The 21,527-nt window shown below is 38.1% G+C and overlaps 1 protein-coding gene across 3 annotated transcripts in view; it reads left to right on the forward strand.

Annotated features, from left to right (window-relative positions):
- Window positions 1-21,527, forward strand: part of map3k13 (mitogen-activated protein kinase kinase kinase 13) — a 47,226-nt gene that overhangs the window by 569 nt on the left and 25,130 nt on the right. The window contains exon 1 of one of the 3 annotated variants that reach the window (XM_087803706.1): window positions 13,858-13,874. The exons of 1 other annotated variant lie outside the window; for it this stretch is intronic. The gene's annotated coding sequence lies outside the window, so the exon portion shown is untranslated. Of the gene's footprint in view, window positions 1-13,857; window positions 13,875-17,298; window positions 17,361-21,527 lie in introns of those variants that run through there. One more of the 3 variants, XM_087803705.1, reaches the window with a different exon arrangement.

Consider the following 21,527-nt stretch of genomic DNA (forward strand, 5'->3'; position numbering starts at 1 on the left):
TATATTTTATTATTTATTGTATATTCTTGCTTTCTGCGATCAGATTCATGACAAGTATTATTATATTATTTATTGTATATTCTTACTTTCTACGATCATATTTATGACAAGTATTATTATAGTTATTTGTATATTATTTATTGTATATTCTTACTTTCTACGATCCGATTTATGACAAGAATTATTATAGTTATTTATTTATTATTTATTGTATATTCTTACTTTCTACGATCAGATTTATGACAAGAATGATTATAGTTATTTATATATTGTTTATTGTATATATTTACTTTCTTCAATCAGATTTATGACACGTATTATTATAGTTATTTATATATTATTTATTAATATTCTTACTTTCTGCGATCCGATTTATGACACGTGTTATTATAGTTATTTATATATTATTTATTAATATTCTTACTTTCTGCGATACGATTTATGACACGGATTATTATAGTTATTTATATATTCCTTATTGTATATTCTTACTTTCTACGATCCGATTTATGACACGGATTATAATAGTTATTTGTATATTATTTATTGTATATTCTTACTTTCTACGATCCGATTTATGACACTTGTTATTATAGTTATTTATATATTATTTATTAATATTCTTACTTTCTACGATCCGATTTATGACACGGATTATAATAGTTATTTGTATATTATTTATTGTATATTCTTACTTTCTACGATCCGATTTATGACACGTGTTATTATAGTTATTTATATATTATTTATTGTATATTCTTACTTTCTACGATCCGATTTATGACACGTGTTATTATAGTTATTTATATATTATTTATTAATATTCTTACTTTCTGCGATCCGATTTATGACACAGATTATTATAGTTATTTATATAATATTTATTGTATATTCTTACTTTCTACGATCCGATTTATGACACGTATTATTATAGTTATTTATATATTATTTATTAATATTGTTACTTTCTGCGATCAGATTTATGACACGTGTTATTATAGTTATTTGTATATTATTTATTAATATTCTTACTTTCTACGATCCGATTTATGATACATATTATTATAGTTATTTATATATTATTTATTAATATTGTTACTTTCTGCGATCAGATTTATGACACGTGTTATTATAGTTATTTGTATATTATTTATTGTATATTCTTACTTTCTGCGATCATATTTACGTAAACAACAACGAGACATAGAAGTATAAATTGACAACTTTACAGAACGTAACACTGATTGGTCGAAGTGTGCATTTAAGAAATGCTTGATTTATACGATAAAAAATTATAAATGATCACATGTTTTAGATATAAATATCGCACGTGCCAATATCGCAATATCGATATATATTTTCCATATATAGTCTAGCCTTAGTTTGTGTACTACAAAAAGTCCACAGTGTTGATACTAATTTTTTCCTCTGATATTTAAAGACTTTTTCATCACAAGTAACTATTTATCTTCTTGTACGATCAAAATGGAGAAGAAACAATTCCAGTTGGTTTTCCCTCTTTTATTAGTGATTCATGTGTTTGTTTTCCTCCTTTGTATTAGTGATTTATGTGTTTGTTTTCTCTCTTTTAATTAGTGATTTATGTGTTTGTTTGTTTCCCCTCTTTTATTAGTGATTCATGTGTTTGTTTTCCTCCTTTGTATTAGTGATTTATGTGTTTGTTTTCTCTCTTTTAATTAGTGATTTATGTGTTTGTTTGTTTCCCCTCTTTTATTAGTGATTCATGTGTTTGTTTTCCTCCTTTGTATTAGTGATTTATGTGTTTGTTTTCTCTCTTTTTATTAGTAATTTATGTATTTGTTTTCTGTCTTTTTATTAGTGATTCATGTGTTTGTTTTCCTCCTTTGTATTAGTGATTTATGTGTTTGTTTTCTCCCTTTTTATTAGTGATTTATGTGTTTGTTTGTTTTCCCTCTTTTATTAGTGATTCATGTGTTTGTTTTCTCCCTTTTTATTAGTGATTCATGTGTTTGTTTTCTCTCTTTTTATTAGTGATTTATGTGTTTGTTTGTTTTCCCTCTTTTATCAGTGATTCATGTGTTTGTTTTCTCCCTTTTTATTAGTGATTCATGTGTTTGTTTTCTCTCTTTTTATTAGTGATTTATGTGTTTGTTTTCTCTCTTTTTATTAGTGATTCATGTGTTTGTTTTCTCTCTTTTTATTAGTGATTTATGTGTTTGTTTGTTTTCCCTCTTTTATCAGTGATTCATGTGTTTGTTTTCTCCCTTTTTATTAGTGATTCATGTGTTTGTTTTCTCTCTTTTTATTAGTGATTTATGTGTTTGTTTGTTTTCCCTCTTTTATCAGTGATTCATGTGTTTGTTTTCTCCCTTTTTATTGGTGATTCATGTGTTTGTTTTCTCCCTTTTTATTAGTGATTCATGTGTTTGTTTTCTCCCTTTTTATTAGTGATTCATGTGTTTGTTTTCTCCCTTTTTATTAGTGATTCATGTGTTTGTTTTCTCTCTTTGTATTAGTGATTTATGTGTTTGTTTTCTCCTTTTTTATTAGTGATTCATGTGTTTGTTTTCTCCCTTTTTATTAGTGATTCATGTGTTTGTTTTCTCCCTTTTTATTAGTGATTCATGTGTTTGTTTTCTCCCTTTTTATTAGTGATTCATGTGTTTGTTTTCTCTCTTTGTATTAGTGATTTATGTGTTTGTTTTCTCCTTTTTATTAGTGATTCATGTGTTTGTTTTCTCTCTTTGTATTAGTGATTTATGTGTTTGTTTTCTCCTTTTTTATTAGTGATTCATGTGTTTGTTTTCTCCCTTTTTATTAGTGATTCATGTGTTTGTTTGTTTCCCCTCTTTTATTAGTGATTCATGTGTTTGTTTTCTCCCTTTTTATTAGTGATTCATGTGTTTGTTTTCTCCCTTTTTATTAGTGATTCATGTGTTTGTTTGTTTCCCCTCTTTTATTAGTGATTCATGTGTTTGTTTTCTCTCTTTTTATTAGTGATTTAATTGTTTGTTTTTCTAAAAAATCTTTAAAGTACATTTTAAAAAAGGTCATAATTCTATGTTTATAAAAGGAATAATGCAGACTTTTTCTTATTTTTAAAGGCTTTGTTTGTCCTTTTATTGTCTTGACGTCTCTACAAATATGACTTTATATACTTTAAACACTCTCTGTATATAACGTCGCTCCTGATTTATGGGTTCTTAGCGGCTCTGGTTCAGTTTTTCCCGGCGAAGTTCCCGCGATCTTTTGTTTACGTTGCGCTAATGGAAGCGACTAAAAATAGATCAGTTCTCGCGGCGGTCGAGGAGCAGCGACGTGGAAGATCGTAAACAAACGTTTTGAGTGAAAGAGCAGTGACCGAGAGAGGCTTTGGTTCCTCGTCTCCATCTCTGAGGACGAGCTTCACCTGCAGCTCTGCAGCCTCAGCTCCATAGTATGGAGCTTCATCTCCATAGTATGGAGCTTCATCTCCACCATAGTATGGAGCTTCATCTCCACCATAGTATGGAGCTTCATCTCCATCGTATGGAGCTTCATCTCCACCATAGTATGGAGCTTCATCTCCATAGTATGGAGCTTCATCTCCACCATAGTATGGAACTTCATCTCCATCGTATGGAGCTTCATCTCCACCATAGTATGGAGCTTCATCTCCATAGTATGGAGCTTCATCTCCACCATAGTATGGAGCTTCATCTCCACCATAGTATGGAGCTTCATCTCCATCGTATGGAGCATCATCTCCACCATAGTATGGAGCTTCATCTCCATCGGATGGAGCATCATCTCCACCATAGTATGGAGCTTCATCTCCATCGTATGGAGCATCATCTCCACCATAGTATGGAGCTTCAGCTCCATCGTATGGAGCTTCATCTCCACCATAGTATGGAGCTTCATCTCCATCGTATGGAGCTTCATCTCCACCATAGTATGGAGCTTCATCTCCATCGTATGGAGCATCATCTCCACCATAGTATGGAGCTTCATCTCCATCGTATGGAGCTTCATCTCCACCATAGTATGGAGCTTCATCTCCATCGTATGGAGCATCATCTCCATCGTATGGAGCTTCATCTCCACCATAGTATGGAGCATCATCTCCACCGTATGGAGCTCCAGATACGTCAGCGTCTGCTCAAACAATCCAACCATCTCTTGGGAGTTAAAACACAAAGGCGGCCAAATCATTACGACCACTTTTTATGGGTCTGTGTTGTCAAGAATGTGTTGATACGATATATATCACGGTACAATATATTTCTATATACTGTGATACTGTAGGAACAAGGATATAATTGTAGTATTCCCCAGGTACAATATATTATAAATATTGAACAGCAATGTGTCGATTAAAAAACACATTAGATTTGTTCGTATTTTTGATTATAACAATAGTTATTTCATGGTTTATATATTAAGTGTGTTAAGTACAGAACTGTCTCTTTTGATTTTTGTTTGCCTTTATAAATTATCTTTTCGTTTGAAAACAAATGAAAGCAGTTACTACTACAACACCAGAGTCAAGTACTGGACAATACTACACATATATACTTGTTACTACACTATCACAACACCAGAGTCAAGTACTGGACAATACTACACATATATACTTGTTACTACACTATCACAACACCAGAGTCAAGTACTGGACAATACTACACATATATACTTGTTACTACACTATCACAACACCAGAGTCAAGTACTGGACAATTCTACACATATATACTTGTTACTAAACTATCACAACACCAGAGTCAAGTACTGGACAATACTACACATATATACTTGTTACTACACTATCACAACACCAGAGTCAAGTACTGGACAATACTACACATATATACTTGTTACTACACTATCACAACACCAGAGTCAAGTACTGGACAATTCTACACATATATACTTGTTACTAAACTATCACAACACCAGAGTCAAGTACTGGACAATACTACACATATATACTTGTTACTACACTATCACAACACCAGAGTCAAGTACTGGACAATACTACACATATATACTTGTTACTACACTATCACAACACCAGAGTCAAGTACTGGACAATACTACACATATATACTTGTTACTACACTATCACAACACCAGAGTCAAGTACTGGACAATACTACACATATATACTTGTTACTACACTATCACAACACCAGAGTCAAGTACTGGACAATACTACACATATATACTTGTTACTACACTATCACAACACCAGAGTCAAGTACTGGACAATACTACACATATATACTTGTTACTACACTATCACAACACCAGAGTCAAGTACTGGACAATACTACACATATATACTTGTTACTACACTATCACAACACCAGAGTCAAGTACTGGACAATACTACACATATATCCTTGTTACTACACTATCACAACACCAGAGTCAAGTACTGGACAATACTACACATATATACTTGTTACTACACTATCACAACACCAGAGTCAAGTACTGGACAATACTACACATATATACTTGTTACTACACTATCACAAAACAAGAGTCAAGTACTGGACAATACTACACATATATACTTGTTACTACACTATCACAACACCAGAGTCAAGTACTGGACAATACTACACATATATACGTGTTACTACACTATCACAACACCAGAGTCAAGTACTGGACAATACTACACATATATACTTGTTACTACACTATCACAACACCAGAGTCAAGTACTGGACAATACTACACATATATACTTGTTACTACACTATCACAACACCAGAGTCAAGTACTGGACAATACTACACATATATACTTGTTACTACACTATTACAACACCAGAGTCAAGTACTGGACTATACTACACATATATACTTGTTACTACACTATCATAACACCAGAGTCAAGTACTGGACAATACTACGCATATATACTTGTTACTACACTATCACAACACCAGAGTCAAGTACTGGACAATACTACACATATATACTTGTTACTACACTATCACAACACCAGAGTCAAGTACTGGACAATACTACACATATATACTTGTTACTACACTATCACAACACCAGAGTCAAGTACTGGACAATACTACACATATATACTTGTTACTACACTATCACAACACCAGAGTCAAGTACTGGACAATACTACACATATATACTTGTTACTACACTATCACAACACCAGAGTCAAGTACTGGACAATACTACACATATATACTTGTTACTACACTATCACAACACCAGAGTCAAGTACTGGACAATACTACACATATATACTTGTTACTACACTATCACAACACCAGAGTCAAGTACTGGACAATACTACACATATATACTTGTTACTACACTATCACAACACCAGAGTCAAGTGCTGGACAATACTACACATATATACTTGTTACTACACTATCACAACAACAGAGTCAAGTACTGGACAATACTATCAAGTCTATTTATGTGGTAAACTGTGGTGCTTCTGCTGCATCAACCACTGCTGCCTGCAGCGCCTCATGAAGCACATTAACACACACAAGTGGACGTGCACACGCACACAACACACCACACTGCTCCGTCTGATCCCAGCATCGCGAGACAACAAATACACAATCCAGGTTCAGAAAACCTAAAACTTAATAACAAAATAAGGTTCCTACCCTCACCTATGGTCACGTAGTGATAGTAGTAGTAATACTGAACAGAACTGTATAGTTATTTTTAATAACAATTAACATTCAAATATAAACAGTGTTTGTTCATTTTTTTGTTGAATTTAAACTTCCTGCTGCTAGATGGCAGCAGTCATTAAGTCCAACGCGACAAAGCAAAAATGAGATCCTGGCAATGACTGAGGACGAGAGGATACAGTGAGTCCAGAAGCTTTTAAAGCTGATGTTTGGACATATTTTGACAGAGTCATATACTCAACAAATATATACTTGTTACTACAGTATCACTACATATTGTATTGTTGACCCTGTATCGCAATACACATCATCTCATATTCTTGACAATACACACTCCTAGACATGCGTTTAATTGTTACAATCACAAAGATCCCAGCGATAACTGAGGACGAGAGGATACAGTGATTACTACAGTGAATACTACAAATATGTCCTTGTGCCTACAGTATTTCACAGTATTTCACAGTATATCTTTGTCCCTGTATGATGATATATATTGTATCGCCACATTCTTGCCAAGGGATCCTGACAATGACTGAGGACGAGAGGATACAGTGCTTTTAAAGCTGATGTTTGGACATATTTTGGTTTGAAAACAAATGAAAACAGTTACGACTTCGTCAAGAGTCATGTGGTCTGTAAATACTACAACACCAGAGTCAAGTACTGGACAATACTACAAGTATATCCTTTTATTGTAATGCGTATCGCCAGATTCTTACCCACACATACCCCTTAAATGGAAGTCAACTTCTTCTTCTACTACTTTTTAACGCTGATTGTAACCAGTCGTTGAAACACTATCACCGACACTTGACAACACTTTTCTCCAATAACAAGTTATTAAGTTGTGTTTTTATTGTTGTTGTGTTGTTCGTTGTTCGTATCTTCCGTTTAGCAACGTAGCTCTAGACGTAGCGTCTTAAAACGACGTCACTAAAATGGCGGCCAAGTGTCCATCGATCCATCCACACTCAAATTTCTGGCCGTTTGATTGCGAATAGTGCACTACATTTTCGCACACTGCTCAGTGTGAATGCACTTGTGTACTGAAAATACTAAGTGTAAGTGCAGAAGGAGGTCGACAGGAAGTTGTTAGTCCTTGTTAAATTGGTTCGACCCACGACCAAGAGTGATAAAAGGTTGTGGACCATTGTGATGAGTTTGAAACCCCTGTGCTGTGTCTCAAATCGCATACTTGCGTACTCAAAGTTAGTATTTTTAGTGCGTTAGTGCGTCTCAATTCTTAGTGTGCGAAATTTGGTTTAGTTATTTTTCCAAACTTGCAAAACGTGCTGCCAGCAGGTGGTAATAGTGTTCCAAAAGCTGGTTGCAACCATCGTTAAATAGAAGTAGAAGAAGAAGCTGTCGTGTCATTTCCTGTTAGTGCGTAGCGGCAGAGTTTGATTTGAAACATACTAACTGTGGAGAATTAGTTACTAGTTAGTACGTACACTATCCTGATGCATACTAACTTCTAGTATACTAAGAGAAGTATGCGATTTGAGATACAGCACTGGTTCATACAGTTGTGTACTTCCTTCAAACTCTCTCGAGCCCCGGAAATGCCTTGCTAAAGGGCAGGGCACAAAGCCGACCCCGGTCGCTCCACACTGGGAAGTGTAAGGAGGCGTGGCCTGCAGGTCAAGCGTTTGTTTACTTCCTCCCGCTGGAGTAATTCCCGCTAATGAAATGAGAAGATGGCCGACCGGCCTTGGTAGCGTTTCCTCTGATAGTGTTTGTGCTGCCGCGGCTCAGCACGCAATCCCATAAATACTGTGCGGGATTAGCAGGTGCTCACAGTTGGTGCCGCGGCCCGGAGCGTCCGTCTGTGGTGGGGGGGCCGGAGAGGAAGACGGGATGGATTGTTGTGTCGGCGTTATGTAATTTCCCCGCTGCGAGGATTGGCCGTGGGTTGTTGGCGAGCTCGTCTCCATAATCTGGCCGAGCGTGGTCAGCCTTCGCGAGTCGGTGCAGGGACGCTCGTCCGTCGCTCGTCCGTCGCTCGTCCGACGCTCGTCCGTCGCTCGTCCGTCGCTCGTCCGACGCTCGTCCGTCGCTCGTCCGTCGCTCGTCCGTCGCTCGTCCGTCGCTCGTCCGACGCTCGTCCGACGCTCGTCCAACGCTCGTCCGTCGCTCTTCCGTCGCTCGTCCGTCGCTCGTCCGTCGCTCGTCCGTCGCTCGTCCGTCGCTCGTCCGACGCTCGTCCGTCGCTCGTCCGACGCTCGTCCGTCGCTCTTCCGTCGCTCGTCCGTCGCTCGTCCGTCGCTCGTCCGACGCTCGTCCGTCGCTCGTCCGTCGCTCGTCCGACGCTCGTCCGTCGCTCGTCCGACGCTCGTCCGTCGCTCGTCCGACGCTCGTCCGTCGCTCGTCCGACGCTCGTCCAACGCTCGTCCGTCGCTCGTCCGACGCTCGTCCGTCGCTCGTCCGTCGCTCGTCCGTCGCTCGTCCGTCGCTCGTCCGACGCTCGTCCGTCGCTCTTCCGTCGCTCGTCCGTCGCTCGTCCGTCGCTCGTCCGTCGCTCGTCCGTTGCTCGTCCGTCGCTCGTCCGTCGCTCGTCCGACGCTCGTCCGTCGCTCGTCCGTCGCTCGTCCGTCGCTCGTCCGACGCTCGTCCGTCGCTCGTCCGTCGCTCGTCCGACGCTCGTCCAACGCTCGTCCGTCGCTCGTCCGACGCTCGTCCGTCGCTCGTCCGTCGCTCGTCCGTCGCTCGTCCGTCGCTCGTCCGACGCTCGTCCGTCGCTCTTCCGTCGCTCGTCCGTCGCTCGTCCGTCGCTCGTCCGTCGCTCGTCCGTCGCTCGTCCGTCGCTCGTCCGTCGCTCGTCCGTCGCTCGTCCGACGCTCGTCCGTCGCTCGTCCGTCGCTCGTCCGACGCTCGTCCGTCGCTCGTCCGACGCTCGTCCGTCGCTCGTCCGTCGCTCGTCCGTCGCTCGTCCGTCGCTCGTCCGTCGCTCGTCCGACGCTCGTCCGTCGCTCGTCCGTCGCTCGTCCGTCGCTCGTCCGTCGCTCGTCCGTCGCTCGTCCGTCGCTCGTCCGTCGCTCGTCCGTCGCTCGTCCGTCGCTCGTCCGACGCTCGTCCGACGCTCGTCCGTCGCTCGTCCGTCGCTCGTCCGTTGCTCGTCCGTCGCTCGTCCGTCGCTCGTCCGTCGCTCGTCCGACGCTCGTCCGTCGCTCGTCCGTCGCTCGTCCGTCGCTCGTCCGTCGCTCGTCCGTCGCTCGTCCGTCGCTCGTCCGTCGCTCGTCCGTCGCTCGTCCGTCGCTCGTCCGACGCTCGTCCGTCGCTCGTCCGACGCTCGTCCGTCGCTCGTCCGCCGCTCGTCCGTCGCTCGTCCGTCGCTCGTCCGACGCTCGTCCGTCGCTCGTCCGACGCTCGTCCGTCGCTCGTCCGACGTATATATATATATATATATAATTATAAAACACTTTTTGAAACAATAAATATGTACAAACATCTGCTTTAAAAGCTGCTGAAGTCACTGTATCCTCTCGTCCTCAGACGTAATGAGTGCTGCCAACTAGCAGCCGGTGTTTAATTTCAACACAAAAATGAACAAACTCATTTTATATATACATAGCGTTTGTTCATTTTTGTGTTATATATATATAAAACACAAAAATGAACAAACGTATAACACAAAAATGAACAAACGCTCTGTATATATAAAATGAACAAACTCTATATATACTCATATATATATATGTGTGTTATATATATATATATATATATATATATATATATATATATATATATATATATATATATATATATATATATATATAAAATCTAATGCCTAAAAAAAATTCAAATTAAAGATTCAATTAAAATTTGTATTAGTTAAATTTAAAAATACGTACTTTAGTAAATAATGAACATGTTAGGCATAGTTTCATAATCAAATCCTAATCATTAAAAGATGAATCTAATACATTCATTTTTCTTAAATTAAATATAAAATGCTGGCATGTTTAAAACGTTAAATGAAATCTTCTAATATCACACGGATCAATCCAGAGAGTTTCTCATCATCCGTCTCGTCTCATCCCTTTTTCTTTTTCTTTCTTCATGGTCTCGCTCTCGCCTCGGCCTCCCTTTAGCTCTCGACCCTCATGTGATGGAGACGATTTCTGCGCCTCGTCCTCCTCGCTGTGTTGTCAGACGGATCCGTTCAACCAGGTCAGCTCGTCGTGTCACTGAAGCGACAGTCGTGCGTCGTTCAAGTGCAGCGAGCTCATCTGTGACCAGGAACAAAAAAAGAATTAACCAAAACTATCACTAAACGCTGAAAATGAAAAGGATTTCTTTCATCAAGACTTGTTTATTGAGGATCACAGTTTGGAAAAAAAAATCCTGAATTAAAAGAAAGTTGTAACCGTTTAATTTTGACTAAATTTGACATTTTTTAACAACATTTATTTGAACCCGTCATTGCATATCATTCCTATCAACAACCCTCTCAGTAACTGTGAAACTGAAAGGCTCCTGTAATGCTTTGCCGCCCAGCCAACCAATCACAGCTGTCGATTGCGAGAAAAGCGGTGTTGTCTCGACCAATCAGCCGCCTCTAAATGGAGTGTAGGAAGGCATCATGGGAGTTCACTGTTTTGTCGGCACCATAAGTACCTTTTTGATTATTTGTCTGATATTTATGGCTTTATAGCTGTTTATTTGAACAAACTTCTTCACTAGTTAACTTTGTCTGAAGGTGACAAGAGACACGATGGCTGTTTTCACACGAAGAGACGCGTTTTCACGTTATATAATACAAGAAACTGATACAACGAGATACTTCATCTTGTTTGTAAACTCATGTACACATTATAAATGGGTGAAAACTGATTAAATGTATCTGGTATTATGTAGAATATAATGATTACATTAAGAAAACTTGCTTCTTCGCTCAGTTGTAACTTCAATTTTGTGTGTGAGTGAAAAACGAGTTTTTGAGCTCGACGTGTTCACGGCAGCATCGATTGCTTTTCTTTCTTTTCTTTCCTTCAACATTTCTTCTTCATCCATCAGTGGGACGTGTGAAGTCGGCCGGGGGTTTGATTTGTGTGTCGTGCCGTGTGTGTGTGTGTGTGTGTGTGTGTGTCGTGGCGGCAGAGATAGCCACGCTAGGTTTTCTTATTCATGGCGACACAGGAGCTGTCAGTGCAGTTGTTCCGCTGCAGCTGGTGAAATAGTAATGAGTGTGTATGACCGTGTGGTTTACAGATCTCAGGGCCACGTCACGCACCGTGTGGACGACCTGGACCTTCCTCTGGCTCCAGATGTAAAAAAAACAACAAAAAAACACGTGAGGTGGAAGAGATTGCTCAGTTGAAGCATTTGTGTTGTGGCATCAATAGCCATTACTTTAGGTCTGAGGCCATGTTTTCAACTCATTACTTTATAAAGTTGCTCTGAAATCTGGACGAACAAGAGGTTACAAGTCTCCATTACGACGTAATAATGGCTTCACTCCTCCTCCATCCCTTGGAGGTAGAGACTTCCGGGATTGATGATGCGCTGTGACAAACCTCCACGCTTGATTACAATGACAGCTGAGTGTGCGCGGTTATGGTCAACTCAACTCACAGTTTAAAACATAATACAATTAAAGCAATTTGTTTTTATTTTAGAAGATAAATAACCATGCATTCTATTTAATCGATATTGTCCACTGTATCCTCTCATCCTCAGTTATCAGGAATGTCTTCTTCTTCAGTTATCGCCAGGATCTTGGTGATTTCATTCTTCCTTTAACTGTCGAGGACGTAACGACCGCTGCCATCTAGAGGCCGGAAGTTTAATTGCTACACAAAAATGAACAAACGCTGTGGATATTTGCTGCTTATTGTAATTAATAAAAAAAAAAGATTTATTTTATTCACTTTATTGAAATGTAAACGTAAAATAAATGGAGTTCACTGTATCCTCTCATCCTCAGTTATCGCTGGTATCTTGGTGATTTCATTCTTCCTTTAACCGTGGAGGACGTAACGACTGTTGCCATCTAGATGCCGGAGGTTTAATTGCAACACAAAAAATTAACAAACGCTGTGAATATTTGCTGCTAATTGTAAACGATAATAAAAAAAAAAAACATTTATTTTATTTACTTTTGAAATATAAACATAAAATAAATAATAAATAATAATAATAATAATAATAATTATAATAAATAAATAATAATAAAATAATAAAATGTGATTCAAAATATCGATACTTTACTATTGAATATCGATATGGTTTTGTATCCAAAGGCCAGAAGTTTGATTGCTACACAAAAATGAACAAACGCTGTGAATATTTGCTGCTTATTGTAACTAATAAAAAAATATATATATTTTATTCACGTTATTAAAATATAAACCTAAAAGAAATGTATAAAATGTGATTAGAAATATCGATACTTTACTATTGAATATCGATACGGTTTTATCCAGAGGCCGGAATTTCGATTTCTACATAAAAATGAACAAATATTGTGAATATTTGCTGCTAATTGACGATAAAAAATCTAATAGATTGTTTAAAATGTAAATATTCTACAGCGTACATATGACATTGATATGTTCGCTCTCCTCCGGTATCGAGCGACTCGCGGCTGGAGGTCGGTTCTGAAACTCAATCCTTCCTTTAGCCCGAGAAGTTCTTTTTCTGGCCCGAATATTGACGGATGTATCGACGCCGGGTCGTGGGTTACGAGGACGGCGGAGGTTCAGGGACAAAGACAGGATGCGAGTGTCATATGGCGACGGTAAAGAACAGAAGTGATGCCTTCATGAAAGCTGGGGAAACAGAAGAAATGTCATCTGAAGGTTCAGAAGAACATCTGAGCGACACGTTTGTTCCACTTTCTTCTTCTCTTCGGAGACGATCACAGGACGGTCTGACGTCGTCTTATCAGAACTCCTGGTATCTGCCGACCTTTGGACCTCTGGCTGAGTAAAGAGTGTGTGTTTGTGTTTCGGGCTCCCTCATGATCCTCACAATCTCAGCGTGACCAGTTAATGTGTGACAGACGTGGACACGTGTCGCACCCGGACACGTCACGCAACTGACATGGAAGTACTTTATACTATAGAAGTATATATTCTGGAAGAGTTTATCTTGACGAGAATCACCCTTTATTCTGTCTTCAGTCGTCGATGACGTTTATGTTGCTACACATAAACATGTAAGATGGACATGACCTGCTGGAACAAAGGTCGTGACCTTTGACATATAAAGAGGTATTTAAGAACACGTTAAAAACTCACTCGGAGACGAAAAATCTGTTTAACTGATAAACTGAGGCTTTTGTTGTTTTGATAAAATATATCGTTAAAAAAATGTTCATTTAGACAATTAAACACATTTTGAGAAAAGTAGTAGTTTTACATTATTATTATTATTATTACTATTATAATTAAGCTAAAATGTAGTGTAGTTATATTTGTAACCTTCAACAAATATTACTGAAGGTCAATGTTTTCTTTTTACTTTCTTTTTAAGTATATATGTGTAGTATTGTCCAGTACTTGACTCTGGTGTTGTGATAGTGTAGTAACAAGTATATATGTGTAGTATTGTCCAGTACTTGACTCTGGTGTTGTGATAGTGTAGTAACAAGTGTATATGTGTAGTATTGTCCAGTACCTGACTCTGGTGTTGTGATAGTGTAGTAACAAGTATATATGTGTAGTATTGTCCAGTACTTGACTCTGGTGTTGTGATAGTGTAGTAACAAGTATATATGTGTAGTATTGTCCAGTACTCGACTCTGGTGTTGTGATAGTGTAGTAACAAGGATATATGTGTAGTATTGTCCAGTACTTGACTCTGGTGTTGTGATAGTGTAGTAACAAGTATATATGTGTAGTATTGTCCAGTACTTGACTCTGGTGTTGTGATAGTGTAGTAACAAGGATATATGTGTAGTATTGTCGAGTACTTGACTCTGGTGTTGTGATAGTGTAGTAACAAGTATATATGTGTAGTATTGTCGAGTACTTGACTCTGGTGTTGTGATAGTGTAGTAACAAGTATATATGTGTAGTATTGTCGAGTACTTGACTCTGGACTCTGTATCCCCTCGCCCTCAGTCATTGCTCATTTAGCTGCGGAGGGGACGTAATGACTGCCATCAAGTGGCCAGAAGTTTAATTGCAACAATAAAAATAAAATGCTATGAATATTTTCACATTCCTTTTTTAATGAAAAAAATATCAAATGATTTAATTTTACAAAGTAAATTTAAAAAATAAACCATAAACGTACTAGAATGAAATAATTCAAATGTATATATATATATATATATATATATATATATATATATATACTAGCGATACGGTTTTGTAAAGAATATGTTTAATTGATGTACTTATCCATCATTTCCCAACGCGAGTGTAAAACATTTATTTATTTCAAACGTTTCCCTGAGATTCCTCACACGGTTCAATACGAGTCAATAGTTCTTCCATTGGTCGGCCCCGGAGCGTTAATCCTGCACTAAGACCCCCCAGACCTCATGGTCCAGAGACGAGCATCTGTTCTCGTAACTCCTCCTCCAACACAATCTCCACTCGCTTGTAATTGAACGCACACATGTGTACACACACACATCACTCCTACGTTTGTGTCGCCTCAAAATATATATGTATATTTACCAAACATGAGGCAGGAGTGTGATTTAGATTTATCTTAATTATCTTCTCTTTTCTTCTCATTAGAGTTCTATCTATCTATCGTCTTTATCTAATTATCAATTGTCTTTATTGATTTATTTCCTTCTCCACCAAACAAATTATTCTTTTTATTATTCTTATACATCCATTGAACTTACCGTTTAAGGTCATTTTTTACTCCTTATGTGCTTCTTTTTAATTAGTAAAATAAACTTTATTTTAATTTGAATGCTATTATTTTACTTAAATTTCTTTTAATTCATTTTACTTTGATTTATTTTAGTCAAATTCAATTTTACTAAAATGTATTTAAATTTATTAAATTTTCTTTCTTTAAAATTTTATTTTTATTTTATTTTATTTGTTGTATTTGTTTTATTTGTTTTATTGTTTTATTTTATTATTAGTCAGCAATAAGCTACAAAACTCTTTCATTTGACTAACGAACATTCTTTTTATTATTGCTTTTATTTTATTTTATTTCACTTCAATATTTTATTTCACTTCAACTGTATTTAATTTTTTGCAGTGATAAAGAAAACATGTTAAATACAAACACAGTGAGATTAGATTCTGTTAAACTTTTAAACTGGCTTTTATATAATACAACATTTATTCATTTATAATGTTAAGGGGAATTATTTATATTATTTAATATATTTTCAGTAGAGTTACAAGTAATAACAATAGATATACACATTTATTTCTACTCTCTACTGCGTTAATAATAAAAATGTGTCACGTGTTAGTTGTTTTTTTGTTGTCATTTATAAACATTTTATTTGGTTTTAAAAATAATGTCGTTTATAAAAACTACATCTATGTCGTTCATCAAACTCGTCTGCTGCCATCTAGAGGCCGGAAGCTTAATTTTATCACAAAATGAACAAATCCCATGAATATTCACATATTTATTGTAAGTAAAAAAATATATATATATATATATTTTAAAAAATACTTGTTTTTTTTAAACTTTTTTTCTTCTATAGTTTACATGTTTCGACACTACTGCTGTTTTTGTTTTGTAGTCATTTATAAATATTATATTTGGTTTTAAAAATAATGTCGTTTATAAAAACTACATCTATGTCGTTCATCAAACTCTACTGCTGCCATCTAGAGGTCGGAAGTTTAATTTTTATCACAAAAATGAACAAATGCCGTGAATATTCACATATTAAATGTAAGTAAAAAAAAAATATATATATATTTTAAAAGACTACTTTTTTTCTTTTATTGTTTAAATATTTTGACACTACTGCTTTTTTTGTTTTGTAGTCAATTATAAATATTATATTTGGTTTTAAAAATAATGTTGTTTATAAAAACTACATCCGTCTCGTTCATGAAAGGTATATTTTAAACGTCAATCTACTGTATGTTTCGTATTTTCTGACGGTGAACTTTCTGCTTTGACGTCTAAAATGTAAACAATTTTATTTTAATCTTTATTATAAGATGAATATCGTTCACACGAGATGATCGTTGACAGAAAATGTTTCACACTTGTATAGTATTCCACATACGTCATACTATCCTGGCATATACTCGTGTTTTGATCATGTATTACACAAAGACACAGTGTAGAACGAGAATATGAAACACAGTGAAACTCAAGTCGACGTTGAATACAAAACAAATACAATCTCGTAAACGTCGAGACGGTTGTCGTTTGTGTCGAAAACGAACCTCAGGACGACTGATTGCTTTTGTACTCTGGGATGTTTCTGCTGCGCAGAGATGGTTTGTCCTACTTAGACGGAGAGAAAACACTGAACCTGCTGCTCCCGGCTCCTCCTCCTCCTCCCTCCATCCATCCATCCCTCCATCCTTCCCCTCCTCCCTCCATCCCTCCATCCCCTCCCCCTCCTCTGGCGTCCTCCCTGCGTCATACACTTCCATTCATGAAAAGTGTGACGCGAGCGGGGATTGTGCGACGCTGTGACGCCCACCGACTCACAACCGGATCGGCCGCGGGAGACGCAGGAATGTCTTCTTCTTCTTCTTCTTCTTCTTCTTTTTCTTCTCCTCCATCTCCTCCTCATCACTGGTGTGAGTATCCTCTGCTGAGTCGGCACTTTCTCCTTGTGATGCGCGAGATATTCACGCTCGTGTGTGTGTGTGTGTGTGTGTGTCGTCGGAGTGTGTTGTGAGCTATTTTCGGGACGGGTCGGCGATGGAATCTCGATGCCTTCGTTCGTCCTCTGAAGGACACGCTTGAGTTTTCGCCGCCGCATCCAGCGGCTTCACGCGTCCACCTCTTGTCCTCTGACGCTTAAGCGTTTACGTAACCGCTGGACCAGCGACCGCCGGCTTTGGATTCATCCGTTCAGTGGATAGAAATAATGGCAACATCGTGACTCCCGGGCTCGTCTTTTGTAGCCGAGGTCAGCGGGGTCATTTGAAGCGGCTCTAATGTGTGTCGATTTATTTATTTATTTCATCTTCGCCTCGACCTCGTTCACTCCGGGGGTTTTTCTGTTTATATAAAAAATAACTCAATCATTTTTTGTTTCATATCGTGGATCTTTTTTTAATTTCATTTATGTTCAATTAAGGTTAAAATGATTCTACTCATTGACAAGCAAACATTTCTGTCTTGCAATTCACCTCCTGGCCTCTAGATGTCATTACGTCCTCCGCAGCTGAAGGACGAATTAAATCCTGCGAGATCCTGGTGTTGACTGAGGACAAGAGGATACAGTGGACGATCACAAGATGTTACTGAACTTCATTGTCGCCTAAAATCGTTAATCGTATTATGAGAGTAGAGTATCTCTACAGCCCTATCGTCAGTACTAAGCTAGTGTATTGGAAATAATCTGGCGATACAATACGATATATCGTGATAGTGTAGTAACAAGGATATATGTGTAGTATTGTCCAGTACTTGTCTCTGGTGTTATGATAGTGTAGTAACAAGGATATATGTTTGTAGTATTGTCCAGTACTTCACTCTGGTGTTGTGATACTGTAGTAACAAGTATATATGTGTAGTATTGTCCAGTACTTGACTCTGGTGTTGTGATAGTGTAGTAACAAGTATATATGTGTAGTATTGTCCAGTACTTGTCTCTGGTGTTATGATAGTGTAGTAACAAGGATATATGTTTGTAGTATTGTCCAGTACTTGACTCTGGTGTTGTGATAGTGTAGTAACAAGTATATATGTGTAGTATTGTCCAGTAGTTGACTCTGGTGTTGTGATAGTGTATTAACAAGTATATATGTGTAGTAAAAATATGTCCAAAAATCAGCTTTAAAAGCTGCTGGACTCGCAGTATCCTCTCGTCCTCAGTCATCACTGTATCCTCTTGTCCTCAGTCATCACTTTATCCTCTCATCCTCAGTCATCACTGTATCCTCTCGTCCTCAGTCATCGCCAGGATCTCCTTGCAAGAATGTGGCGATACGATATGTATCACGATACATAATATTGTGACACTGTAGTATAATATATATTCGTAGTATTTTCCGAGTACTTGACTCTAGTGTTGCGGAATTCACAGACCAAAAAACATGTCCAAACGTCAGACAACTGCTGTATCCTCTCGTCCTCAGACATCCAACTTTACAAAAGAAAAATGAACAAACATGAATATGGACATTTAAGAAATGGAATTATTTTAATTCAAACACACACAATCATTCACACACACACACACTTGTTAAAAACCCACAATGTTTAAGGTCGACAACCTTTTCTCACACAATCGGTGTCTCAGCATCTACTGGTCCACACGTGAACTGGGTCGGGTCAGTGTTTGTGGGTCTGGTCGGACCCTTGTTGTCGTCTGTTCCTATTAAAGCAGCACAAGAGGATTGTTGTGGCAGCAGCTGCTGCGTTGTTGTGCGGCATTGATCCTGTGTGTGTGTGTGCGTGTATGTCCGTGTGTCTGTGTGTGTGTGTGAGTGTGTGTGTGTGTGTGTGTGTGTGCGTGTGTGTGTGTGTGTGTGAGTGTGTGTGTGTGTGTGCGTGTGTGTGTGGGGGTGTGTATGTCCGTGTGTGTGCGTGTGTGTGTGTGTGTGTGCGTGTGTGTGTGTGTGTGTGAGTGTGTGTGTGTGTGTGTGCGTGTATGTCCGTGTGTGTGTGTGTGTGTGTGAGTGTGTGTGTGTGTGTGTGTGTGTGCGTGTGTGTGTGTGTGTGTATGTCCGTGTGCGTGTGTGTGTGTGTGTGTCCGTGTCTGTGTGTGTGTGTGCGTGTGTGTGTGTGTGTGTGTCCGTGTCTGTGTGTGTGTGTGTGCCCTGGAGACGGCTCCTCTTGTGTCCTTTGTTGTCACTCTGGGAGTCTCTGGAGCCGCATCACGACTGTTACGACATCAGAAGATGTTTCTCTCCTTTTTTTTTATCGGTTTCTCGCCTTTTTTCATCCCATCTTTACTTTCCTTGACCTCCGCCCGTCCTCCATCACTTCCTGCTCTGGTGTTTCATGTCCGTTGTACTCGCACAAACGTCTTCTCTAGAGCGACTCAAACACAATCTTAGTCCCGTGAGTGAGACCCTGAACCCACATCTGATCAGAACCGTCATCAATAACAGCTTGATTGGCAAAATCAATATATTTTTATTGTAATATATTATATCAACAGGCATTTTCTCTGGCTGTTATTTTTTTCAGGTTAGCATGTAGCGTCATGTTAGCATTTGGCGTCAAGTTAGCACGTGGCATCATGTTAGCATGTGGCGTCAAGTTAACATGTAGCGTCATGTTAGCATGTGGCGTCAAGTTAGCATGTAGCGTCAAGTTAGCACGTGGCATCATGTTAGCATGTGGTGTCATGTTAGCATGTGGCGTCATGTTAGCATGTGGCGTCAAGTTAGCAGCTAGCGTCAAGTTAGCATGTAGCATCATGTTAGCATCTGGCATAAGTTAATTTTAAGAACTAAATGTCAATTGCTGTTATTTTGTTCGTGCAAACAGGAGATAGAATCAAAAATAAAATAAAAAATTACACAAAAATATACAAAACGGTCAGTGATGAGCAACGTCGCACTAATGGCTACATTAAGAACCGTGTCGGTTTGGAGCAGAAACGATGAATCATGTCGTTCAAATCATTTATTAAATAAAATGGTTATTTAGGTCATTCTAGTCAATCGTACGCCCCTCACTCGTGAACAAGATGCATGTTACGAAGTGTGTATCAAAATACTTCACTTACAGTCATGCTCAGCATCAGAGGGAAATAAATACTTTGAATTTGAATATTACAATCTTGAGTTTAATATTAATTTCATCATTTAAAGTGTGATTTTTGTACAGTTTTTCTTTGAATCTGATTCAAACGTTGAATTACTTTGACACAAAAAAATTAAACTTGTTTCAAAATGAATAAATACTTTATAATATCAATAATATATAATATAAATACTCATTATTATATTCAATAAATGAGTGTTTTTGCTGTGAAATGTGCATTTATTATCAAGTGAAATGTTTTTTTCTTCCTCGTGTTTGCGATTGATTCTTAAATATCTAAGAATTTATTTAGATGGAAACGATTAAAAGTATAAAACGTTTCTAAAATATTGCGTATAATCCGTCGTACTCAAGATTATACTTCAAACTCTCCTCCGTCGTTTCAGGGATTAAACAAACACTTTACCTTCATTTCTTTCTCAACATTGAGTTTCTCCTCATGAACGCACCGTCATTTCTCGTGACGACTTTGAGTGACAGTTTGTTGGCGGTCGCGTGTGTGACGCACACACACACACACACACACACACACACACACACACACACACACACACACACACACACACACACACACACACACACACACTTTCATTCGTCTCTTGATGATGATTCACAAGCCTGGAGTGAGAATTATGAAGACGAGTTGTTTTTAAGGACGCGGTGAAGAAACAACGACTACGATCAAAGCCACTTGAAGAAGCGTGTGATGAATACATCGAATTGAATCAACTTTATTGACACCATTTGAACCGACAGTTTCTTTTATTGTGAAAATAATACGTTAAAAATACATTTCAAATGAATTAAAAATGTCACTGGAAGAAGCTTAAAGAAGTAATAAAGTTTATTAAAGTTATATTTATTCATCTTGACACTACAACATAAAAAATAATCTTGACAAAAATAAATAAAATGCCACATTTTATTAGAATGATTTATATTTATTATTAAATATTTTATTTATTATAGTTCGATTTAAATCGACACGGACAATAAATTAAAAAAATAAAAAGTTGAAA

The sequence above is a fragment of the Callionymus lyra genome, chromosome 12 (assembly GCF_982586985.1).
Source record: "Callionymus lyra chromosome 12, fCalLyr1.hap1.1, whole genome shotgun sequence".
NCBI lineage: Eukaryota > Metazoa > Chordata > Actinopteri > Syngnathiformes > Callionymidae > Callionymus > Callionymus lyra.